Source organism: Rhinolophus hipposideros (genome assembly GCF_964194185.1).
Source record: "Rhinolophus hipposideros genome assembly, chromosome: 22".
NCBI classification, from domain to species: domain Eukaryota; kingdom Metazoa; phylum Chordata; class Mammalia; order Chiroptera; family Rhinolophidae; genus Rhinolophus; species Rhinolophus hipposideros.
The window spans coordinates 9,995,513-10,021,908 of NC_138068.1; the positions used below are offsets into that span (position 1 = coordinate 9,995,513).

A 26,396-nucleotide genomic window follows, 5' to 3' on the forward strand; every position below is an offset into this window, starting at 1 on the left:
ATGTGGTAGTACGTATTAGAACTTCATTATGGCTGAATAATGTTCTGTTGTATGTGTATAGCACATTTTGTTTATGTGTTCTTTTGTTGATGGACACTTGGGTTGTTTCCACTTTTTAGCCATTGTCAATACTGCAGCAATGAACATTGGCATACAAGGATATATTTGAGTCCCTGTTCTCAATTCTTTTGGGTATATACATACCTATGAAGGAAATTGCTGGGAAATATGAAAATTCTATGTTTAGCTTTTTGAGGAACCACCAAACTGTTTTCAACAGTGGCCGCACCATTTTCATTTCCACTAGTAAGGTCTGAAGGTGCCAATCTCTCCACTTCCTTGCCAACTCTTGTTATTTCCTTTTTTTCTTTTTAATTATAGCCTCAGATCTCTTTTAATGGTGGTTGTGATGGTGGCAAGTTTCATACCCTGACTTCACACACAGTCTTGTAAATGAAGAACACCTACTGTTCCCTCTACTTAATTCATGTCTGGCTCTTTCCCATCCTTGAGTTTCCGCTCAAATGGCACCTCTTTGGAGAATCCTTCTCTGACCACCCTATAAACCAGCAGCGCCCATCTTACAGTCACTCTATTTCATTCCTCTTTTATTTCCCATTTAGCACTTAGCACTCTTTGAGATCATTATGTTTATTTATTTGGTGAACTTGTTTATAGTCTGTTTTACTAGATATGAGCTCTAGAGAGGTGAAGACTGTGTCTATCTTGTTTACTGCTGTATTCCTAGTGCTTAGCACAGTTCTTGGTACATAGTAGGCTTTAGTAAACACTAGATGAATAAATGAGAGAATGAATGTCCTTATGTGTTTTTGAATCATTTTCAGATATATATCAAGTCTGTATGTCAGTGTTTGCTCAATGCAAATACAGCTTATGTCAACTCTGCCTCCCTCCATCCTTACCTGAGCTCTGAAGGGCAGGAACCATGTCGAACTCATCCTTGTATCTTGGAGCAGTACTGTCTATAGTGAAAGACCAGCATTGTCAATTTCCAATCCATTACAAACTGGTACTTTTGTAAAATACCTAAAAATGTGGCAATGTCAGTTTGCTAGAAAACTTTCTAAAAGCTTATTCTACATTTCTGTAGTTGTATTGTCCTGAGCAAGTAATAAACAGTTTACAAATGGGCACCAGTTGCAGTCCACATATAGTTAAAAGGGTCTTCTGCACTTTAGGGTTATAAGGAATTCTCCTAGGGATTCTTTCGGTATTTTTATGGTTTCCTTCTGTCCATTTAAATCCTTGATCCATTTAGCGTTTTTCCAGGTGTAAGATGAAGTATGGATTTAACTTTGTCTTTCATTTTGTAGAGGTTACATAGTTGTCTCAAATTATTTATTGAATGAAATCCATCTTATCTTCACCAATTTGAAATGCCACCTTTATTGAATACAAAGTACCTACCTGTGTTTTGGATCTATTTGGGATTTTCTTTTGTCTTCCACTGTTTTGTGGAATTAGGCACTAGTACCTAGCAGTTTTAATTATTAAGGCTTTGCTATATGTTTACTACTTGGTCAGACATTTTCAGAAATGTTGTCTTATTCATTTTTCCATTAGAGTTTTAGACATGGCTCATCTAATTTCAAAACAAAATCCTGTTTGTGTTTTTATTGGGATCTCATCAAATGTCTATCTGCATGATTTGGAGTCTTGCTAAACAAGAACATAGCTTATATTTCTATTTGTTCAAGTCTTTTCCTGCATCCTGTAGAATTAAAACTTTTTCTTCACATAGCTTGTGCATTGTTATTGTCAAGTTTGTTCCTAGGAATCTTTTTTATTGCTTTGTAAATGGGGTCTTTTATTATATCTTGTAACTGTTGTCACCCTAAGATTCTGAAATAGCCTTAGGGGAGCCGTCTACCTCACATAATCTTGAGAATTACTCATCTAGACTAGCAAGTAATTCTCAACCTTGTTTTCCCTTGCCACAGATAGTATAGGTGACCTTGACATACACCAATCAATCCAACAGGTGTTCCTTGTTTTTTAGGGACTCCAGCTGAGATGAGAGGCTGTGATTCATCAGCAGTTGATGGAAATGTATGTGTACCAGGCACTGTGTTAGAGTCACCATGGTGACTCAGATAGCATATCACATAGTCCTAGCCAGACAGAGCAAACTCAGGAAATAACTGAATAATTATAAGGGTGCAAAGTTGTACTAAGGGGCCATGAAGGTGGAACAGAGATAATTTGTCAGGTGTTAACATCCATCAACATCCCAGACCAAGGCTTCAATTACCTGTGAAATGATACTCACACATTGTGTCTTCCAGCCCTGCCTTTCCTCTGAACTCCAGACCTGCCATTTCTACTCCCCCATCAGGAGGTAGAGTCTAACTCCCCTAACTTTGGGTCTGGACCAGACCCAATAAACTACAATGGACGAAGCTCTGTGTGAAGTCCAAGACTGTGTCACCTCTGGCAATGCATTGTGGTTCTGCCTTGCTTTCTGGGAGACTCACTCTTGAACCCTTCAGCTGCCATGCCACCGGCAGCCTAAATACTGTTTAACTATTCTGATTAGGGCCCCAAAGCTGCCATGCTGGGAGGAAACTCTAAGTAGCCCATGCAGACACCACATGCATAAGCCAGAAAGCATGAAGAGGGTGAGGCCTAGTCAGCACTCAGGTGCTCTAACCCCCAGAAGTCCAGCTCCACATTAGAGACCCCAAGTCAGAAGAACCAGGCCAAACTCTTTCTGAATTCCTGACCCACATATCTATGAGAGATAATTAAATGAGTGCTGTTCCTTTATGCCACTAAATTTAGGAGTGATTTGTTTTGTAGCAATAGTAAGTGGAACCTGGGCCACATGTTATTCTGCCTCAGGGTCTTGTACATGCTTTCCCCCCTACTTAGGACACTTCCCACATCCCTTTTGCCTGGTTGCGATCTTGATCTTCATATTCTTCAGATCTCTGAGAAAGCTACAATGTTTCAGGGTGCCCTGTCCCTAAACCCGGAAACTAGGGTTTCGTAATGCCCTTATAACACCTTTCCTTCCTGTACGTTCAGAATTGCATTCGGAGATTCTTTGACTGTCTTTCTGATGAGTCTTCAGCTCCGTAGAACAGCTTTCGGTCTCTGTAGTTACACAGTAGGCCAGGCGTTGCAAAGTCAAATGTCAACATGAACAGGAAAGTAACCTAAATGAGAGACATGGGTGGGGTGGGGACTGTGGTAAAATAAGAAGAACATGTCCACCTATAGGGCGTAGCTGCCACTCAGCAGGCTCCGTGCAGCCAAATCTGCCTCATTTTTTAAGAGGTGATTCAAATCCAGATTATTATATGTTAAAATGATAGTGACTAATTAAAAACACAGAAGAAAGAAAAAGAGAGAAAAGAAAAACAACAACCTAAAGATTTAATACTCCTTGTTTTGGAGAATGACTGAATTCTCACTTCGTATAACCAGGAATCATATTTCACGGAGGCATCGGGCTGTCTGGGGCTCAGGAGTGGGTCACTTAGATTTGTTGTTCTCCATTTGTATCTAGAGACTGTCAGTCAAATTCTCTTCCCAGAGCATGAAGACTTCTTGATTCTTGCCAAGTAATAATAAAATTGTGTATTTTTCTTTAGGAAGAAGATGCAATTAAGAAACTGTGACTATTAAGTAAATTCTCTGTGTTCCTTCCCAGAAGATAAATTATGCAAGGTCAGACAATTAAGTTCTCGAACTCATCCAAGAAAAAGTGCTACATACCTCTTTGCTGAATATCACTATGGTCACCTTCCAAGTACTCCCCTTGGGAAGCTATGCACCGATGCCAGCGCCTAGTCCACCCTTCAGAGCAATTTTGGAACTCAGAATGGCTATCAGAGCTGTCGTCGTTTTACCCTTGATGTCCTGAATGTCAGCAAAATGCCTTCCTTTCAATATTTCCTTTGTCTTCGTGTAAAGAAAGAAGTCATTGGGGGCCAGATCAGGTGAGTAGGGAAGGTGTTCCAATACAGTTATTTGTTTACTGGCTAAAAACTCCCTCACAGACAGTGCCCTGTGAGCTGGTGCATTGTCGTGATGCAAGAGCCATGAATTGTTGGCGAAAAGTTCAGGTCGTCTAACTTTTTCACGCAGCCTTTTCAGCACTTCCGAATAGTAAACTTCGTTAACTGTTTGTCCAGTTGGTACAAGTTCATAATGAATAATCCCTCTGATATCAAAAAAGGTTAGCAACATCGTTGTAATGAGTTCGCAAACCTAATTGTCAGACCTTGTGTGTATTTGTAATTAGGAAGGGGAGCATGTAAAGTTCATAGAAGCCCTGTGAGAAGTTGGTTTTTATCTTAAAAACACGCTTCTTGTTATTTAATTTATCTATTAAAAAATAGAGAAAGAAATGAGCTATCAAGCCATGAAAAGATATGGAGGAAACTTAAATGCATGTTACTAAGTGGAAGACGCCAATCTGAAAAGACTACATACTGCCCCATTCTATGTATATGACATTTGGAAAAGGCAAAAGTATGGCAATGGTAAGAAGATCAGTGGTTGGGGGAGGGAGGAGAACAGAGTTTTGTAAGGATGCTTGACCCCTGGAATGACAAGTGACCAGTCACTAACAGGAGCAGGTAATAGCATGGGCTGCCCAAAGCATCACACTTAGGATGTCACAACACTAGGGAGAGGACTATCACTCTTCGGATGGGAAAAATGAGACAGAGTGTTAAGCTCTAGTAATTCTCATGGCCCCTGGATAAGATAGGAAATCATTGTTTCTATTTAACTGAGGGAAAAGGCCCAGTTGTACTGAGGCCTGTCATAGAATAAAATCTAAAGTCTACATTAGAAAAAAGAAAATAGAAGGATCTCCCCCTCAATGTATGGAATAAGGGAAGAAAATGAAGACAGGCTGTCACAGGCCCATCACTTGAGTTCCCGTGGGTGACAGTAAAGTGAGTCAGAACACCTTCTACCTCTATGCCTTTGAAGAAGTTTTCTGATGGTGCAGGGACTCCAGCTTTAGGGAAACCCTCCATGTCTGCTCCTTTATTCAAGTGAGCTATTGGCTCCATACCGCTTGGAAGTTAGAAAGAAAAATAAATTGACTTTAGCAGAGGGCTGGACAATATCTGAACATTGCTTAGTACTCTCTTGGATGGGCACTAAAGAACAATGACAGTCCTTTGACTGTTTTTGGTGTCCTGAAATTCAGTTTCATTGCATTTACAAGAAGCAAGGTGAGGAGGCCTGGTACAGAGACAGGAGTCCCTTGTGGCTGGAGAGGCCCCTTCCATCATAGCATCTCACATTGTGAACTTAGGCAAATTAAACGAATTGCTTTGGAAAGAAAGATTGAGCAAGAAAGAGAGAGAGAGAGAGAGAGAGAGAGAGAGAGAGAGAAACTAAACTTTTTAAACAGTGTGGAAGCACTTCCAGAGTACGTGGGAAAAGGCTTGGGCATCTGCAGTTACTTCACTCAGCTTCCTGGACTTCTCACACACAAGGCGTGCATTCTTCTTTGCTGAGTGTGATTCTAGAGGTTGAAGAGTCCCCATCCGCAAACCCCAACCTTGTTGTGGCTGCTTGCTCTGTTTTGGAAGGAAAGGCTGCAATTCAGCCCGTGAAAATGTCAATGAAAACAAGGAGATAATGGCAACCCTTGCAGGGAGGCATATGAGTAAAATCTATCTGCCTGTCTTCTCCTGGGAGTTGTCCTCTTCTCCGGGTGGGTTCTAAGAGGGAAGGAGGCTTAAGCTGTCCTTCAGGGTTAGTGCTAAGGCATATGGGACAAGTCTGGAGATATTCTGTCAATCTGCTAGTATGTTCTGTCCTATGAAATGCCACTCAGTGATTTCAGTGAGTGCTTGAGCTCCAAGGTGGGTGACATGATGGCAGTGATAGAGACGCTTCCATTGGGAGGCTCATGGGATTAACAGATTCAGGGCTGGATCTATGCTCCAGCCCTGGGGGTTGGAGGTATAATCCTTCTCCCTGGCCTTCAGGGCTTCCTGTGTAATTAGATTGAAAAGTGTGTAATTAGATTGAAAAGTAAAGCCCATTGGAAGGAGGGGAAGGACCTTAATACCGTGTTTCCCTGAAGATAAGACCTAGCCGGACCATCAGCTCTCATGCATCTTTTGGAGCAAAAATTAATACAAGACCTGGTCTTATTTTATAATATAAAAAAGCACATTAGAGCTGATGGTCCGGCTAGGTCTTATTTTCGGGGAAACAGTAGTATAGAGGGCATCCTGCTTGGCTTTTTGGTCTGCAAAATTGTTGCCATGGGAGATCTCATCTGTCTTGGATTGATGTCCCCTGCCAGTGAATGATGGCTTCTCTGGCGGAGGACTTAACTGCTTCAAATAACTGGGGGATCTCGGCCCCGTGTTTCATGGGGCTGTTCTGGGCTGTAAGGAAACGCTTTTCTAGCCAGATTGCTGCGTGAGCGTGGAGGATATAGTTGAGTGTGGAGGATATAGTGAGCATACTGCCGTCAGTATAGATTCCAGCTCGGAGGTCCTTGGCTAGAAGGTGTGCTCTGGTTAGAGTGATGAGCTGGGCTTCTGGGCTGATGTGGAAAGGGGAGGGGGCCTGCCTCGATTACCTCAGATCTGGAGACGATGGTGTAACCAGACTTCTGCTGCCCCTGATTAACGAAACTACACCTGTCTGTGAACCAGATGGCGTCAGGGTTCGGGAACGGGGTGTCCTCTAGGTCTTCCCAGGCAGAATGGGAGAGGTTTAGGGCCATTAAGCATCTGAGCTCCTCCTGGGTGGATGGGTCCGGTAGAAGGGTGGGGGTGGGGGTGGGAGTGGAAGCAGTTTAATAGTGAAGTTCAGGGAGTCAAGCAGAAGGGTTTGGTACTGAGCGAACCAACTGTTTGACAGCCAGTGAGGGGCCTTAGCATGGAAGATGTTTATTACTTGGTGAGGAGTGTAAATGGTCAGAGACTGGTTAAAAGTAAATTTTAAGGCTTCCTTTAAAAGCAAAGCTAAGGCAGCTAGAATTCCTAAACAGGGAGGCCAGACTTTTGCTACCAGATCTAGGTTCTTTGATAGGTAGGCGACTGGGCGTGGAACTGCTCTTAAGGTCTGAATAAGGAGTCCTAAAGCAATCCCTCTCCTCTGAGATGTAAAGGGAGAAAGGCTCGGAGAGGTTGGGGAGAGCTAAGGCCGGGGCCTCAGAAAGAACCTTCTGGACAGAACGGAACACTCGCTCTAATTCCACGTTCCAGTCTACATAAAGGCTCATGATCTGGACCTTTTAAAGCCATGTACACAGGTTTGGCTATGACTCCGAACTGGGGAATCCAGATCTGGCAATATCCAGCCATACCAAGGAAGGTCCTTAATTGTGTCTTGGTGTTGGGAGGCTGCATGGAAGTAATGAGTTCTTCTCTCGAGGTGCTCAGTTGTCATTGCCCCGGTGAGAGTACAGACCCCAGGGATCTGTTGTTGTGAAATCTGGGCTTTGGGGGCTGATACTCTATATCTCTGCCTAGTGAGGAAATTTATCATCTCAATAGCATGTTGCTCTGAGCTTTGTTTATTGGGACTGCAGATTAGAAGATCATCCACATATTGGAGAATGGTGGCTTCAGGGAGGCACAGGTCTCTTAAACCCCGGGCTAAAGCTAGTCCAAAAATGTGTGGACTGTCGCAGAAGCCCTGTGGTAAGACAGTCCAGGTGTATTGTTGGCAGACTTGCATATGAGGGTCCGTTCAGGTAAAAGCAAAAAGAAATTGGGACCGGGGATCTAAAGGAATACAAAAGAAAGCATCCTTTAGACCAGGGGCGTCCAAACTGTGGCTTGCAATCCGTTGTTAATTGGCCCGTAGCAAATTCCAAAAATATATTTAGTTTACTTAAATAAACCAAGTGAGGCAATACGTACTTCAACTTGAGTGAGTGTCCTGGCTGTGTATTTTATCACATATGGCCCTTGGTTGAAAAAAGTTTGGTCACCCCTGTTTTAGATGTAGGACAGGAAACCATTCCGTATTGGGTGGTATTAGTCCCATAGGGTATATGGATTTGGGACAAGGGAGTGTACTGGGATTACTGCCTTCTTGATAATGCAGAGGTCTTGGACTAGCCGATACTGACCAGATGGTTTCTTGACTGCTAGAATGGGAATGTTGCAAGGTGAAGCACAGAGGATTAAAATGCGGTACTTGAGGAATGAATTAATTGTTGGTTGAAGCCCAAGTTAGGTCTCCTTGTTGATAGCATACAAGGGAAAGTTGTGGGGACTTTCAGCTTAATCCGGACTGGGGTGATGTGGGATGCCTTCCCCTGGGATCTCTTGATTCCAAACTGCAGGATCGAGTAGATTACTAACCCGGGGAGGAATATAAGGGAGGATGGACTCTCCCACTTGACTAGGAAGTAACGGCCCCTTAGAGAGGCCAGTAGAGAAGGCTTAGGTGTTAAGTGGAGGCTAGTTTGTAACTTCTGCATAATATCCTGCCCTAGTAAGGGAATCAGGCACTGTAGCATTACTAAAAAGCTGTGGGTAAATATGAGGGACCTGAGGCAGCTTGAGAGAGTGATAAAGTGCACCTGTAGGTTGTCGAGTTTTCCTCAATGCCTGTAAGGAGAAGAGCTGAAGGAAGTGTAGGGCCAGAGTGTTGGATAAGAGCAGAGAAAATGGCTTCCGTATTGATTCGAAAGGTAACATTTGTACCGGCTACATCAAGTGTTACCCTGGGTTCACCCTCAGTGATATTGAGGAGGGGAGTCTGGATGACCCCCAGGGCCCATCATGTGAGAGGGTCAGAGTTGTCTGGTTCCTAGTCGACAATGACTGTTGGCAGGAGCTGATTGGAGGAGGTGCCCTTTTGGCCAGCATGGAATCTGGGTGGCCGCCTTCCTTGAGAGGAAAGGGGACATTCCCTCTTCCAGTGTCCTTCCTTTTTGCAAAGGGGACAAGGGCCAGAAACCGCCTTCCTGGCCTGGTATGGGCAATCTTTATTCCTGTGCCCTTCTCAACAGCAGGTGTAGCAGACATCTGGGCCGGTCTTCAGGGGTCTCCCTCCATGAAAGCCTGAACCGGGTAAGGCTGCATAGGAAGTTGCGCTGGCAACGGCAGCAGCTACTAATTGAGCTCTTCTCTGATCCTTCTCCTCATTTTCCTAACCCTAGACTCCCGTTCGGCTTCATCTCGGTTGTTAAAGACGTTGAAGACCGTGTCCAATAGACTAGGAAGCTGGGGGAAGGGGGTCTGAGGTCCTAATTAAAGTTTCTGGAGTTTTCTCCCGACGTCTGGAGCTGATTGTTCAATGAAGTACATGGCTACTATTGTGGCTCCATGGATCTAGGTTGGTATATTTTCTGAGGGCGTCCACCAGGCAGGATTGAAAAAGGACCAGATTCTCATTCCGGCCTTAAGTAATACTCTGTAGTTTACACGCTTGTTTATACCTTTTTTCATCCCCTCAATTAGACAGGTGACCATATGATCTCTCTGACGCCTGTCTTGAGCTTGGAACTGGTAATCCAAATTAGCACGGTGATTTGGGACGGCCTCTGCCCCAACCGAATGTTGGTCGGGTGGGCGCGCTGCTAACTTGTGGGGACAAAGCCCCAAAAAGCAGTTTCCAGGCTCTCGGCCTCACATAGAAAGGTGCTGGCTCGGGTAGTAAATGGCCATCAACTGTGATCAGATGGCCAGCAGCTGTGGCTAGTTGGCTGTCAGCTGTAACCCGTAAGCCATTGGCCACTAATATAACAGCTGTGGCTACGCTAGCAGAAGGAATGGGGGCTAGCAAGAAGATGGTGGCCGGCAAGCGCGGACTGCTGTTAGGCAGATTATGTAGATCCCGCTTCCTGTGTCTCCAGCCCAGCCGCCAGCGAGAATATATTGGTTTGACTCCCCTACTTATGGCTCCATGGGTGTTCCTTTTTGGCCTTACCGTGTCCTGCGTTCTTGGGCGGGGAGTGGGAGCTGAGACCTTGCAGGACATAACTCATCTGCATATCACTCGGCTAAAGCCCAGATACAGTTCTTTTCTTCCACGGTACAAGTGGTAAGAATAATATGTATATCTTGCCAGGTAAGATCATATACGATGGCTGCTAAAACCCACTTCATTTATCTAGAGCTGGAAGAAATAGCAATGTGGCACTTGTTGCCTTTTAAGTCCCTCTAAAAGTTACTTATTTTATTTTTGTGTGTGTTACCTAAGAACGTGAGCTCTATGAGGGCAGGGATTTTTGTCTGTCTCTTTACCACCATATTCTTAGCTCTTGGAGCAGGGCTTTGCACATAGCAAGCGTTTAATAAACATTTACGGATGGAGGAATTGAGGGAAAGAGAAAAAGGAGGAACCGAGGCGGGAGAAGGACGGAGAGGAAAACCGGAAGAACGAAAGGGGAGTGAAGAAAGAAGAGAGGCCCAGTCCCGCCTCCCGCGGACAGGTCACACCTCCCAGCTGAACTACAACTCCCAGCAAGTCCCGGGGCCCCGGGCGGGCTAGGAGGCTCTAGGGAGACCAGGTCCCAGCCCACTAAGTTCCCGGCGTGCCTTGCGAGCGCAGGCGCCCGCCGGGACTTGTGGTCCAGGCCGCGGGCGGGGGGTGGGGCCGGGCATGGAGGCGGGCGGGGGCTGGGGGCGGGCAGAGGCCCCTCCCCCGTCACTTCCTGCGGGGCTGCGGGCGCCGGAGCGGCTCTTCAGGGTTTGCGCCCGCGGCGGCCGTGTCAGGTTCGGCTCCCCGCTTGCTCTGATCCCCGGCCCGGCGGCGCCCGCCTTCTCCGCGGCCACTCCGCCTCTTCCCTCCTGCCGTCCCTTCTCTCCCTTCTTCCTTCCTCCTTCCCCTCCGCGCCGCCGCCGCGGCCGCCGCCACCGCCGTCGCCACCGCCGCCGCCGCCCAGGACCGCCGGCCGGGGGACGAGCGCCGGGGAACAGCCAGGTGAGGCGGCCGGGCCCGGCCTGGCGGGGCCCGCGCGGAAGCCGCGGCCGCGGGGCGGTGGGCGGCGGGTGGGGCCTAGGCCTCGGCGGGCCGCGCGCCGGGCCTCCTTCCCCGGGCCTCCCGCTCCGCCCGCGGGGCCTTCCCGGAGGAGGCGGGTCCTCCGCGCCCCCCGCGTCGGGGCGCCCCAGGCCTGGCCCCGGGCGCTGCCCGCGCTTCCTGCCGCGTTGGGGCCAGAAACAGGTGCCACGCCGCCGGCCCTCGTTCCCCGCGGCGCGCCGGGGCCCCACGTTATCCCGGGCGGAGGCGCAGGCGGCGGGTCCGGCTTCTCGTCCTGGAGCGCCGGCACCTACACCCCCGGGCAGGTCTGGAGCGGTGGTCGGGGCACCTCCCCGGTGTCCGGCGCGGGTACACGTCCCAGCTCCGTCCCCGCAGGCGGGTCACCTAAACTCTTTGTTGTCTTGGTTGGAAAGGGGCCCGTGCCGTCCCCGCCGCTTCAGGCTGGTGAGGTCCCGCGAACTGGGGCGTGTGAGGCGCTTCTCCGAGCGCCAGGCCCGCAGGTCCCAGGACCCCGGCTGCGTAAATGACTGGCGTGATGCGAAGGGACAACTTAGCGGGTGGAGTGGACACGAGTTGACCTGCCTCCCGTGTGGGATCCGTGGAGGCAGAAACGTTCCGCGTGGCCGCCGCCGGCGCCGGCCCAGAGGTTTGGGTCGTTAATGTCCGAACCGGGTGGACGTTTAAGTGGGACACTCTGCCGGCGGGCAGTCTGTGACCGATAGGCGCTGTGGTTTCCATCTCCTCCGCTGATCCGCCGGCGAGCTTCTCAGCAGCTCTCCCAGCGGGAGCAGCACCCTGTGCACGTTTCCCTGCCGTCATCCGGCCTCTTGTTGTCATTCCCTTTCTGGGCGAGTTGCTGGCAGAAGCTGTCCTTGCGTCCAGCAAACCCGTCTGGAGCGCGTGCTGGGTGCCAGGCTCGGAGGGGGGGGGGCGTCCGAAGCTGGAAACTGTGTGTCCTTTCTTGCCTGCATCTCTAACTTCTAACTTTTTTCTCACTGCAGCTGTGCTTTTATTCCCTCCGTCCCCGTTGGCCGACTTTCCTTTTAAGCCCTTGCCCCACCTCCGTGTCGCAGTGTTGCTTATGTGGAAGTTTTCTTCTGCTCCGCGAAGATGTGCGCTTCGGTCTGTTCTGCCTCTGTGCTCTGGCTGTGGGGACGTTTTTAAGGTCACTCTTCCCTTCTGCTTGTCGCTTTCATTGTTTAGAGGGTGGTGGAAAGAGAGTTAAACCAGATTCTTGGTTGGTTTTTGGGTTTTCGAGAATCGGTGTGCTTACCCAATGTAAACTACGTTGCTGCTTGTTGAAATAAAAACTACAAATACAGTTGGATGGTAGAGGGAGCCGTGTCGTCATCCTGGTGACAGGTAGGATTTATAAAACAGCAGCTTTATTTAAGGATGCAGAGTTCCTTTTAATTCTGTACTTAGTTGTGTAGGTGTACTCTTCATTAAGAAAATGTAACTTCGTGGAGGTTCAGATTTACAGAAGAGTAAGGAGTGTCTTTGCTCTACTGAATGCTCCTCTTGTTCGTTGGATTATTTCCTCACTGAACTTAAACTGTTTTGATTTACACCCATCTCAATAACACTCATGATGCAAACTGGTCTCTCTGTTATTGACATTTTCCTACAATTTTCTGACACAGTCTTACCATCGTTTCTAGTTTAAAATCTTTGGGTGACTCTTTAAAAACACGTAAGCAAACAACTAAACAAGCAATAGAAGACAAAGCATGTCTTTTGCCATATGGAAAATTGTAGTGTTAAGGAAATGGCGTTTTAATACTGTAGTAGATAACCTAATTAAAAAAAAACCTTTTTATTATGGAAAACATACAAAAATCGAATAGTATAGAGAATCCCCATATATTGGTCACTCAGCTTTGATAATTATTAACTCATAGCTAGGGTCAATTTTGTTTCATGTTGTACCGCCTCCCCCAAACTGGGTTTTGAAACAAATCTGAAACATCATATAATTTTACCAGATTTCTCCAGACTGTTAACCTGTCACAAAATTTACTTGTAGTAGAATCACAGTTCTCATTTTGTTTGTTGGGTTTCTCATCATCTCTTTTGACATGGTTACTATACAGCAGAAAAAACAAACAAACAAAAAACCAGCCGAATTATTATAGCTCTTGATTCAGTGTTTACCCCCCTCAAAGTCATCTCCAAAGTCCTTCCTGACTTCTTTGTGTGCAGAAGCGACGTTCTTGAGCTATTAATGTCTATAATGGAAAAGCAATCAGAAATACAGATGCCTAGTCCTGTTTTGGTGGAGGTCTACCTGTTAAAACCACTTTTAATGGAGAATAACTTTATGGCAAAGTTAAACAACAGTTAATAATTCATAATGAAACTTTGAAAGTTTCTTTAAGTCCTTGTGTAAATATGCTGCTGTCACCTTAGGTTAAGAATTAAGCAAAGGATGTTTGATTTCAAAACTCTGTTGTAGAATTATTTTCCAAAGATCCCACCCCCACCATCTGCTATATTTATAAATATTTAGTAAGTGTGAATGAATTCACAGCATAGATATTCATGTTTTTCTTTCTTGTCCAAAAAGAGATCTCTCCTAGAATGGAAGTTGACAGGAATATACTGTTTGTCTTACTGCTTAATTTTCACATTTCTGGTCATGAACAGTTTCTAGCTTTTAGACGTGTAGCATTGTTATTTCAGTTATGTAGGCTTATTTTTGAGCTTGATCAGTTACAGTGAAAATGTATGTTATGTTTTAGTTATTACAGCCTGGGAGATGGGGAGGGATATGCGTGCCTCTTAATATTAACTTAAGCGAAAAAAATCAGCTTGGTGTCTAAGAAAGGACACAAAATGTACTTTATTAAAAAAAAAAAATATGTAGTGCTTCCCAGTAGGCTTAAAGTAAAACTTTCAAGTATTTGGAGTTGTTATCATACAGTTTGTTCAGATTAATTTGCTTTTTTTTTAAAGATTCAGCGAGAAAGCTCCTTTATATACAGATTATCTTAAGTTTAGAAATGAGCATGACTCATAGCTCCCTCCCCCCTCCAATTCTGAAGTCCAACTCATTAACATGATTCTGGGTGTAATCATTAAACGTGGGGTTATCCTGTGCTGCTTCATCCAGTTTCTCCCCATACAACAGGGAAGAAGGTATTTCACATAGGCCTCAGTGTGTAGAGTAAGGGGCTCTGATGCCCTTTTACTGGATGGAGTGAGTGAAATTTACCAGCATAAAGATAAAACTTTCATGAGAAAAGTATCTTTTTGTATGATGTCATAAGTCAGTTCCAGGGGCCTGTTTTTATGAGCCTCCAAACTGGATCATCTTACTGGCTGTCCTAATAGTGGTGCAGAATTGCTCAATTTGGGGAAACGTGCACTCCTCCCTTCAAGTGAGAGCTTTTGGAGTTGCTTTTTTTCTCTCAGAATGGGATTTTGGAGCCTTCAGAAGTGTTTAGAGAATTTTATGACAGATTTTGTTTCACACTGGACCTATGACAGGTTGTTTTAAATTAACTTCTGGTGGTGGAGACCTTTGTGGTTGAAATGCTTCTGGTGTAATTTTCTACTTGAAATTTTTATTAAATAAAACTTCATCAAAATCAAGGTATAGCATTTTATGCTATTCCCAAAAATATAATTTGCAAGTTAACTATGAGGAAACATGTTGGTTGCTAAGGTTATTTTTACCCAACATTTTATTATGAAAAATTTCAAATATACAACAAAGTGTAAAGAATTTTAGTATACGTCTCTAATCTACTACCCTCTGCCATTAACATTTTACTACACTTGCTTTTTACATATCTGTTCCATCTCTCTCTAACTCATTAAATCCATTTTGTTTTTTGATACATTTTAAAGTCAATTGCAACATCACATTAAATACTTAAGCATGTATAGCTACCACAGTTAATTTTAAATTGAGACAGCTCTGTATGTATGGTATTCCTGGATCTCTAAAAGCCAAGAGCTTTGTTGATTTTTCTTTCCAGTTTTGCTTTGACTGCAGAACTCTTTGCTTTTTAAAGGAAACTGTTTAATGAATTTTTTGCAGGTGTGCTTATTGATAGGTGTGCTTATTTGATAGTATTACAAAGCTTGAATAATGTAGACCAGATCCTTTGTTCTCACTTGCTAAGGAATGATAGGATTATAATATATAGCTATGTCGATTTTGACAAATGCCACCAAATGGATGGTTTGGATATCTGTTTTGCCCAAAACTTAATGCTCTGAACTGAAAAACTTTACCAGAGAAAGTTACTTATTATTTTAAAAATGGTGAAATTATTGCAAAGAGCTTAATGTATTTAAAAGATGTTTACATTCCCAGGGTAGTGAATAAGGTTGATGTAAAAGTGATTTACGTTACCAGTGGAGGTATTACGTTGGTGCAAAAGTAATTGCGGTTTAAAAGGTTAAAAATTGCAAAAACTGCAATTACTTTTGCACCAGCCTAATAGAAACAAATTGTATTTTCTAGAATTACACGTGTTCATTTATTGTTAAAGGAGTATGTATATTCAGGGGGCTCCCAAAATATATTGAAAGCAAAGGTAGAAAAATATCTATCCAAGAAAGTATTTGCTTTCGATTAAAAATTAGGCTTCTAAATCTGCTTCTGTTTAACCTGGAATCTAATTTGGGAGGGAAGTGTGATGACTTTGTGAGTTTATAGCAGTAATGGGAGCAAAACAGGCCATTATAATACAAGACAGAGGTCATAATTGCCCTAGAGGTTTTTTGTCATGTCTACCAGACTACAAAGTCTAAGAAAAATCTATTTAAGTGCCCTGGGGTCTTTTCCCTAAATTACAGTGATTACTCATCAAATTGTCTCTATATTTGATGTCACTTTAGAACTGGTTGCCCAGTGAGTGGGTTGATTTTAGTCAGCATGTTCTCTCTTCCCATTTAAAATATTTTTTTTTTTTTACAAGTGGTGTGTAGCTATAAGTTTATATTTATAGATGTTTATGCGACTGAGCACAGGATTAGCGAATTTGCTGGATAATAATATTTGCTACTATTTATTGAGCTCGTACCATGTGCCAGGTTAGGATTACCGGGTGAGGGTTATTTGATGCAGGAAAGGAATCTGAAAGGTCAGATTGAATTTAATAATATAAAAGCTACTGTTCATTGAGCTCTTCCTTTGTGCCAAGGGTTGAAATACCGTGTTTCCCTGAAAATAAGACCTAGCCGGACCATCAGCTCTAATGTGTCTTTTGGAGCAAAAATTGATATAAGACCTGGTCTTATGTTAGCATAATATAAAACCAGGTCTTATAAAATATACTAATATAACATATAATATAATACTGTGTCTTATATAATGTAAGACCGGGTCTTATATTAATGTTTGCTCCAAAAGATGCATTAGAGCTGATTGTTTGGCGAGGTCTTATTTGGGGAAACACAGTAGATGTTTTATGTTGTACTTCTGAAATTTGCAAATGTCTTTGCAGAGGGAAGGGTCGTAATAGTTGTAACTGGAGTGGGGTTCTGAGCTCTTTGAACTGAACCACACTTTTATCTCTAAATATGCTCTGGTGCTTTTTGTTTAGGATAATTTATTCCCCCATTCTCCCATCCACTGCAGCTAGCATGAATTTTGTTCACTAGAACTTTAGACCAGTTTGAAAAGTCTGGTTCAGTAATACCCAGTTTTAAAAAATGAAACCTATTTGTCATTCCCTTAAAATAGTTTGAAGATTTGCAGTTTACTTTTCTTTGTTGTTATAGATTGCAGCAGTCAAATTAAACTAAAACTTTCAAGCTGATTCAAAGGTTGGGGGGTACTTCGAAGTAAATGGGGTGGAGGATGTTTCAGTAGCCTTTGTGTTGAAGGAGGCTCTCCCCTAAATTATTGCTATCATCCTTCAAAAAGTTTGTTAAAAATGATTTATTAAATATAGACAAGGTTGTTACTAAGAAAATTAAGTTTCTTTAGAATTATACTATTCTGCTGTACTGGACATGAGTTAACTGAGCTTCTAGTTCGCTTTACAGGGTTAGGTGGCTGTGGCTGTTTTTGCTTCCCTGGCATTTCGAACATCCGTTTCCTGGCTAATGGTATTGGGAATATTGAATGTAACTTTCTGTTTGGTATTGAATTGCCTCCTGAACAATTTATTTTCTGTTTTCTTTGAGTCAGTGGTCTCCTGAATAAGAAGCCGCTTTGGTTCTCAGCCAGGCAGTAGTCATCTCTCCTAAGATGCAGTCTGAAAAGGCTAGGTCAATGAAATGAAATCTGCCTTTGGATTTAGAATTTTAGTGACATGGTGTATGAGTTTCCATTCTGTGTTTAACCTTAGCCGAGGTGACGGAGTAGTCTGTAGTGACATGTGTGTCTCATTAATCGTGAAAAGGTGTTGGAAATGTGTCTTTTCTGGGGATGGAAGTGCGCAGACAATGCTTCTTAAATTGTGACCATACTGGCTCCCCTCAGGCATGAGCTTTATGATCTGACTAGGTTTTGTCTGATTCTCTCACATTTTTGCTTTTTTGAAGTTCATCCTTTCTATAGATTAAAATTAACTGAGGCATGAATTTTCTAGCCTTGCAGATTTCCACCCTGACACAAATAGGGCCACTGGCTGCTGATGACATTGTGATTTTGTACAAAATGCTAGGCAGTTCTTTCCTCTGTCAGAAAGAAGATAGTTTATATGTAATGATAAGTCTGATTATGCTTGGAGGCGTATGTTCTTTGTTGCACAATTTAACCAGGCTCATTGAGGCTCCATGACCCTTTGCCTAGATGATATTCAAATATGGTTAGGTAAATAAGTTTCCTTTTGCTTTGTAATTGAGTGAACCTTTACAATCTAGAACAGTTAGAGTATGACTATTTTTAGGTACTAATTTCCTTGTTAACTGAGAATTTATCAGTTTAAGCACCAAACATAAGAATAAAGTAAAAAAAAAAATTTATGGACGAGGTTCTTTGTACGTTTGCTACATTTTTTTTCTTCCTTAAATAGTGTGTTTTGAATGTGATTTATTAGTACCATTTTATAATATCAATTACTATGTATCTTAAGAAAGTGATATTTAACAGCTAAGTTTGGTATGGCATGTCATAGTTTACAAGCCCTTCATCTACATTACCAGTTAATTCACTCAAGAATCATGATTGTTTTATTAATCATATGAAATTGGTGGTGGTACTCCCATTTAATATGTTAAAAGGTTGAGGCCACAGGTATAACTTGCTCAGGGTTATTCACCTGAGCGCCAGAGTTGGGACCCAGCGTCAGATCCTGACACCTGAGCGTCAGATCCCCAGTCGAGAATTTTCTCCGCCTTATCCAAACAGCCATGTGCTAGCTGGCTTGCCCTTATCCTAACTCCATATTTTGCAGCCAAGAGCTCTTTTTAATTTCTTTTGTGTCTTCGTTAGTTATGAAGTGATGTGTATTATGAGTGATTTGTTACTGCTAATTAAAATACCACTGTGAAGTATTTATCTAAATTTGTGTTGGGTTTAGGGTTATTCCTATGCAAATGTGAATTCCAGGAAGATAGAGACTACATCTTATTTGTGTGCACCTCTCTCCCCGGTGCCTAGAATAGTGCCTGCAAATAGTAGGTGTTCAGTAATTACTGAGTGAATAAAGCAATGAATTTAATTCACACTCTGGATTCTAGTCTGCTTTCTTAAGTGGGAAAAGAAGGAAATTGGGCTTAACCCACAGTCTTCTGTACTGATGCTTGGAGTAAGTGCTGTATGCATATACTGGTAACAATCATGGTGATTTTGGATTTTCATTTGAAAATGGTTAGGGGATTTCAAAAAATGTTTGCGCATAGAAGTGTGAATGTGTATATGAATGTCAGATATCACTTGTGTAAAGATGTTTGAAGCCGAATGGTTGCAGACTGCTGTATTTCTCCACCCTTCCCCTTTTTGCTTTGAGTTGGTGGTGGTTGTTTCCTTCTGTTGTCATTATGTTTGACTCTAGCAGCTCCTTTTTTCCCCAGTCTAATTCTTTAACTTCTGGTTTGGGCTAGAAAACTAGATACCCAAACCTACGATAATTGTTCAGCATAGTTGGCTTTGACTTTTAGGCCACCCCTACTGGTAAAAGGCACGGGCTCTATTAAGCAGTGGTCTTACACTTCTGTTTGGGCTGCCCAGAGGCCTTTCCCAGATTCCATTCATGCTAGTCTTTTGAATGGCTGAGGTTATGGAACAAAGGGTTCTAGACTGGAAAGTTTTAGTATAGTACACTATTTACAAAAGACCTTGAGTTGTTAAAATACCACAACAAATTACAGCTCATGATTTTATTTCTAAAAATCATTTGGACAATGAACGGCTACTTTTTATTGTTTATTAAGTCACAGGAGCAGTGAGAAATTGAAATGAGCAAAATTATTTTATGTTGTAAAAATGCAAAGAGCATCTCAAGATAAGGAATTCTATTTGCTACCGACTACCATCATTTAAAAAGGGGGGAACCTCTAGATAAAGCAGACCTGAGAGTTTGAGAATTAAACTCCTATGTCACTTGAAATCCAGTTCTAAAGAATGACTATGATTTGGATTTACTGGAGGTAATGTTTTTTTGTTTGTTTTTTTTTCTTGCATTTTGCGATTTAATGTAAGAATATTTATGTACAAGTGCCTGTTTGTAAAATTTTCTGTGTAATTGTATTTGTATCACTAAACACATGGTAAGGACATTTATGAATAAAATACTTAGCCAGTAGTTAAACGTTTAAAAATCAGGCTTGTGTGATCAGGCAGTATATGATATCCAGTTCCTTTTTCTAAAAAATTAATTCTTAGGTATTCACAGCTCTCTTACCAGGAAGTAATTGAGACTGAAAAGGAAATTTCTACTGTCTCTTATGTTTGAGTCTTTGCAAAGTACTCTTTACCTAGTTCCCAAGCATTTGTGTCTTTTGTAGACTCTAGTATGCCGCTTCAATCTGTGACATCATGTTTTCAGAAACTAACTTGTAAATTTTAGGTTTCCCCCAAACTTTAGCAATATATAACTTCATTTTCAGAAAAAGATCTACGCTAGTAAATTATTATTGTTTCTTATTTTCCAGGAGTTTTCTAACTACGTAACCTCTCAGAGCTGAACCAAAACAGCATTCTTCCTGGAGCACCTCTTTTTAAGGTACACATAATTTGACTGTGTAATTTCAGGCCTGTTCATAATCTGTAACATTTTCAAATTTTTCAGTGACTAGTGTGGAAAATGACTTTTACTTTTGGCTGTAATATTATAAACAGAAGAGATTTTATACAGGTTGACTTTCTTTTTACTCTTGAGATTTAATTAGGAAATAATTAAATACAGGGTAAATTGTTGGCAAGAATGTAAAACCCTCTAGCCAGCAGTGCCATATACTTTAAATGTAGAGACATGGAACTTGATCTCTGAAGTTGTCATTAAATCACTTGGTCAATAGTATCTTGGTTATAGAAACTTTTGTAGTTTGCCTTTGATTTCTCAGATTGTTTGTGCTAAACTTGGTTTTTAAACTTGTGGAAATAATTCAGCATTGTATTCTCTTGTGAGCTAGGGTTATGAATCAAGTTCCGTTTACCACTGGCCACTTGTGATCTAGTCCAAAAAAGTTGTGTAGGCGTGTTTCTAGGATTGACCGTCTTTAATAAGGCGCTGCAAAATACACTACATGCATTGATACTGCTCTATGTTTTTTAGCACTTTCCCTCTAAGAGCCGAAAGCATCTCATACGTATCTCTGAGGTAGTAATTTGTGGATGCGTTAACCCAACTTTCATTTAGTTATTATTATTATTATTATTATTTATTGGGAAATATTGGGGGACAGTGTGTTTTTCCAGGGCCTATCAGCTCCAAGTCATTGTCCTTCAATCTAGTTGTGGAGGGCGCAGCTCAGCTCCAAGTCCAGTCACCATTTTCAATCTTAGTTGCAGGGGGCGCAGCCTACCATCCCATGCGGGAATCTAACCGGCAATCTTTTTGTTGAGAGCTCTTGTTGACCTGGTGCTCTAACCAACTGAGCCATCTGGCCGCAGGCAGCTTTCTTCAGGAATGAGGAAATTGACACCTAAGGAAATTAGAGAAGTTGTACAAAGCTCAATGAATGGGTTTACACTGATCATGTTGAATTTGTATGATGCTTTTCTTTCAAAGGAACTGAAAAGTTCCAAGCCTCAGGATTCTTTCAGTGTTTTAGTTACGACTGAGGCTGTTTCAAATATCCGATTACAAAATGATTTGGGGAAACTGAGGCACTGGGCAGTGAATTGCCAAGAGTTGGACATATATAATTGCTATCTGAGTTGAGGGTAGAATTGAAAGCGACAACTCAGAAGTTTGGTCTAATTTAACTACACTGCTGGTTGCTACTTAGCAGCCAGGCTGGTTTCTTAGAAACTGGGTCTTGGCACTGATCTGTTTTGCATGAAGATGATAGTAAATGCAGGTGTGTTTCTGCATAAATGGCAAGTGGTTACAGACTACAGTTTCCCTTTTCTGAAAGCAAAAGTGAGTTAACTGTTACATTGAGCCAAGCCCCTCCTTATTCAAGAGTATGTCACACGGTACTACTTTGAAAAATATCTGGCAATCATGAATAATCATTTTGGTTGGTTTAAAACATTTTTGTGTGTTTTTGTAAGTTTAAATTTTAAAAACATATTTACAAAAATAATGTGTGTGAGTTTAGTTTTCAGAATTTCTCCAGGGACGGGAAGAGAGGGTTCAAAGCTAGAAAAGAAATGAAGGGTCACAGTGTATTAGTTTGCAGAGGTAAATTTGTTTTCACTTTAATGCACAGTATGGTGTGATGGGTTTTCTAGTATGAACAACTAATAATGAATTCTCTTTTAGGAAGTGTTTCTTTAAATAGACCACCCAGTGGTTGGTTACATTTGTGTGGAAAGAAAATCCTCCATTGCCCAGTTGGCATCGAGCCAAGTGTGGGGGGGCACATTCAGTCACTTGTATTGGTTGCAAAGGTCCTGAACAGCCCAGGTTGTCTTCAGGCATCGTTTTGGACTGTTTTTATCTCTTGTAAGTAATTGTGCCTCCTCAGGGCTACTTGTCCTTTGTCTTTCTCTTGCGCGCCAAGTACACCATAATCTTTTTTGTTTTCTTTTAAGTAGTTTGATTGTATTTCTTTTAAAGAATATTTTAGTAGTGATTTGACATATGGGCCTGTTCCTGGACGTTGTTTCCTTGACATTGTCTTTTTGGAAATGATTATGTAGGATGATAGTGATTGCCATGTTTCTGTACTTGTGGGTGCCCTATCCACAGGTGTTTGGATAATTAATCGGTGTTTCTGGGGGGGGGCAGGGGCATGGCGAGTGCTGGGGAGGGAGTGAGTTTACTTGCAGAAAACACAACCAGCCCCATTGCAACTAGAAAGATGTGTCAGAAAAGGATCTGGGAAATAGCTGTTGGTTGTAAAGGTATTTTAGGTGTGCTTTAAGACTATTGTAGGAAACGTGGTTTATTCCTTTGTTGTTGTTGACAAAGTTTCTCTGAGAGCGAACCTCTCAAAAACTAAAGAGAACAGATGGATCGATTTACAGTTGCTTGCTTAAAGATCTCTTCTGTGTCTTTGAGGAAAAGTTTAACCAATAGATTCTTTCTGTTCACTGGAGAATGTAGTCTGCCATGTAAGGATTCACGGGTACATGCTTCATACGTTTCTGTTGAATATTGAATTAACATCTTTAAAGTTGCTATTGATACTGCTAGTGCTTTATCATGGGAAGGAGCTGGAACACTTCCGTATCTGTGTGCCCACGCTGCAGAAGATTCAGTGAAGGACTTGGAAGGGGAGTGCCCTACTGAGATGTGTGTGGCTGTCTTAAAATCTTGTCCAGAATCGGAATGACTCCTTTCTTCTCTCTCTCTCTCTCTCTCTCTCTTTTTCACAGACACTTCTTATTTGGAAACACTACTTACTACGATGGTAAATGAGGTGTTGATTACACAAAAGTATAGATACTTCATTATAAATTATGGGTTAATCCAGTTAAAAATTAGATACTAAAAATGATGTTTTTCCGTAATTGCTGAAGCAGTTGTTTCATACTGCAATGATTCAGTGGTCTGTTAGTTGAAAGTAGGACTAAGCTCTACTGCAGATAGTTCTGTAAACTATTTCTAGAAGGGTCTGCCTTGTGTATTAAACAAATCACTCAGACTGTGCACTCAGTATGGTCTAGTCGTGATAGATGGACAGCTGAGTGAGGAATAGGGATTTGATGCGTGGTCACTTTTTAGCACATCACGTATAATTAAAAAACAATGCTTTTGTAGAGTTCATGTGCCCATATGCCTCTTCCCCACAACCCGTTTAAAAGTAGTTGTTGGCACTTGTAAAATGGAAGCTGCCAGCCAACGTAAGACTCCATTTTTATGAGATTTTTATGTCACTAAGCCAAAGTTAGAACCCCGGATGATGGGTGGGACTTGGAATTAGGAGTCTTTAAAAATGGTACCCGTAATTCTGTTTTATCACCCCTCTTGATGTTATAATGCTGATCTCTGCTCCATAAATTTAGGATTTGAGAATAAGATGAATGTGTTTTCCTGGATTGATGTCTAAGGCTCTTCAAATAGGAAAAAATCCAAGACCCTCATCTGTGCTGGAGACAGAAGGCAGGGAAATAGCACAACCCGGGCTTAACAGTCAAAGGTGTTTCCAGTGCTGGGGAACACTGAGGAGTGTTTGTGTTGCAAACTTTTCAACATAATTTTACTGTGTGTAAAATATTGCTCTTCTGTAAGAAGACTCCAACACAGCATTTTAATCTCTCTTGAGTCCCTAATTTATATGGTGGAAAACAATCCTTAAAGATAGGTTTAAAGGAAAAAAACAAGTTTTCAGTTAAGGATTTAATCTTCAGGACAGCGTACTGTTGAGCAACAGGTTCTAAATTTATACAGAAGTAGTATCTCCAAAATTCCATGATTCCCCTGAATGCTGATGTGAGCTGTATAAATAGCAGTAGTGAAAAGCTTTATTTCTTCTTTGAATTATATGGATGAAGGGCATATTTCCCCCCATTTATAACTCTGATTGCTGCCTGGCTTCTCTTTGGAAGAGGAGCATCTATTTGGGGAAAATACTAGCATCAAGTTTTTAGAGTCTTTTGAAATGAAAGGGGGATTTTCTTTTCCTATCTAAGAATATAAGCTACTTTTCACATTAGCAAGATTTTATCTTGTGGGTTAGTATATGCATACTGGGAACAGCATACCTGGCCCTTTACCTAATGGATACCAGTAAGTCCTCCCATCCCCCACTCATGACAGCCAATACTGTCTCTAGACATTGTCACATGTCCTTGCAGAACAAAATTACTCCTTTAGAACCACTGCTTTAGAATCTCTTTTCAGGCCTGAAGACACATAGATGTGTTAAATTAGCAAAGGACTAAAAATTTATTAGTAAATGAGTACTGTTTTTTGAATTTTGGTATTGGTTATATTGTTGGAAATTAAATATTTGTAAAATACATAGCCTTTTAGGGGGGGTTTAGAATTTTTTTTATTGCAGTTTTGAACTACTTGTTTCAACCAACTGTTGTTGGTTGAAAGACATAACTCCTCCAGGTGAACTTGAGGTTAACGTTTTGGGGATAGTCTTTGGGGATTAAAAGCCTGTTTGTTCTCTTTCTCAACTTGTAGAAAACCTGTGTATTTATGTCTGATGGAGATGCTGGCATTGGGCCTGCTCTAGACAGTATCAGCCAAAAAACATCCCTTTGGGCCCCTCCCTTTCTACACTTAGTTCATTCATCCGCCTCAGACTGGGAGCCACCCGGGCAGAGGTGGGTGCTCCTTTTGAGATCTAGGCAGACTCTGAAATAAACACCTTGCTTTGGGCTTTTTTTGACCTGTGACCTGTGCTGGGTGTCCTGAAGTGAGTACACTATAAATTACCGTTGGTTTTGTTTTGTTTTGTTTTCTGGTAGAAAAATGTGCTCAAGACAGCATTTAGAAAGAGGGAGGGGAAGTGGGTGAATAAGAGGGGTAGGGGGAAGATTGAGAGAGAAATATTTCCATTTTGGCAGCAGAAGGAAATAAAAACAACGAAACAAGGTCATAGCTGACTTTAAACGGTTCTGGACTTGTTTCTTGACACTGGCAGCCTGTCTGCTGAAGACCCATTATCTAGCTCTGCCGTGGAGCTCTGTTATTTTGTTCTGATTCCAAAAGTAAACAAGGAACAACTGCAATATTGGGCAGTTTTGTTGAATAGGGTAATGTTTATGCCTCTATGATCCAAAGTCATGTTTTAGCTGAGGTTTTGCTTTTGTTGTGTGTTGAGTTTTGCAGTGTTGTGTGTTGAGTTTTGCAGTCCTTTTTGCTCTCAGCAAGAGACAGTATGCTGGGACTCCTCAAGAAACTTAATTGCTCTGGTCATTCATCTCTGGAGATCCAGCTTTCATTAAAAACCATTCGGAGACTTTTGAAAAAAATTAAAGGGACCAACATTTACTCTATTAAAACTTCTAATTTGTTAGTTTGCTGGTTTCTACTTGGGTTGGCTTTTTATATTCTTGGTTGCTACTGGTTATTCTGGGGTATGTTTGCCTTGCTTCAGTATTTTCAGCTTTTTGAAGGATGGCCAGGAAAATGAGCAGACCTGTCTTTACTTTTGACTTGTGGAGAAATCAAAATGTATTTAGAAAACATAAATGCCTTTGGGGCTTACTAGGTTCAGTAAGCAATTTCCTCTGCTCTCCAGGTTCAGTAAGCAATTTCCACCAGTCAACGGCAGTAAAATTGCCAGTCTGAAATCTCTTCCTCTCTTCTTCATTTCCTCCACTTTTGCTTTTAATAGTACAAATACTATTAGAATGTTCTTTGCTATTCAGATAATTTCTGAGTACCAAGAGCATTAATATGGGTGCAACAGTTTTTTTTCCCCCCTTGGGGTCTGTAACTAAATGAGACCATCTCAAACAAACCTCTTAAGAAAACAAATTGGTCTTTTATCATCATAAGGAAAAAGAAACAGCAGAAGTGAGAAATTCCTTTTTTCAGTCAACTTGAAGGAAAACTCTAAAGGTACCAATGTGAGCACCAGGCAGTTAAATGGAAGCAGTGTTTACATTCACCTATTCATGGTGTTACAACCTAGTTGCTTTCAGCTTGTAATTCTGAGGCCAGAAACCCTTACCATATCTCAGATACTATGGAAAAACTTCTCCATATTTTTAAATTTGAATTTTTGAGTATAAGCTGCAGTTCGTAACTCTTTAATATTCAACAATAAGTGTTGTACTCTACTGATTTTCTTCATAAAGTGAACATGCAGAGCACGTGGGTATTGTAAGTCATTTAAAAACACTGAAAAAGTCACAAGGCCAGGCACCGTATGCCAGGGAGAAACAGTTTTACTACATCAACATAGCTACATGCTAAATGGGGCTATTTTCATACTTGAGTAGGTGACACCAATTTTGACTGAATATT

At 42.0% G+C, this 26,396-nt stretch overlaps 1 protein-coding gene across 25 annotated transcripts in view; it reads left to right on the forward strand.

The window, feature by feature from the left end:
* The first annotated feature begins 10,619 nt into the window (after positions 1-10,619).
* The window catches only part of STAU1 (staufen double-stranded RNA binding protein 1), a 47,049-nt gene continuing 31,272 nt past the window's right edge, over positions 10,620-26,396 (forward strand). For 8 of the 25 annotated variants that reach the window (XM_081033832.1, XM_081033851.1, XM_081033853.1 and 5 more), the window contains exons 1-2: positions 10,629-10,893; positions 20,008-20,078. The gene's annotated coding sequence lies outside the window, so the exon portion shown is untranslated. Of the gene's footprint in view, positions 10,894-11,862; positions 12,313-20,007; positions 20,079-26,396 lie in introns of those variants that run through there. The other 17 variants (XM_081033855.1, XM_081033833.1, XM_081033839.1 and 14 more) reach the window with 12 other exon arrangements.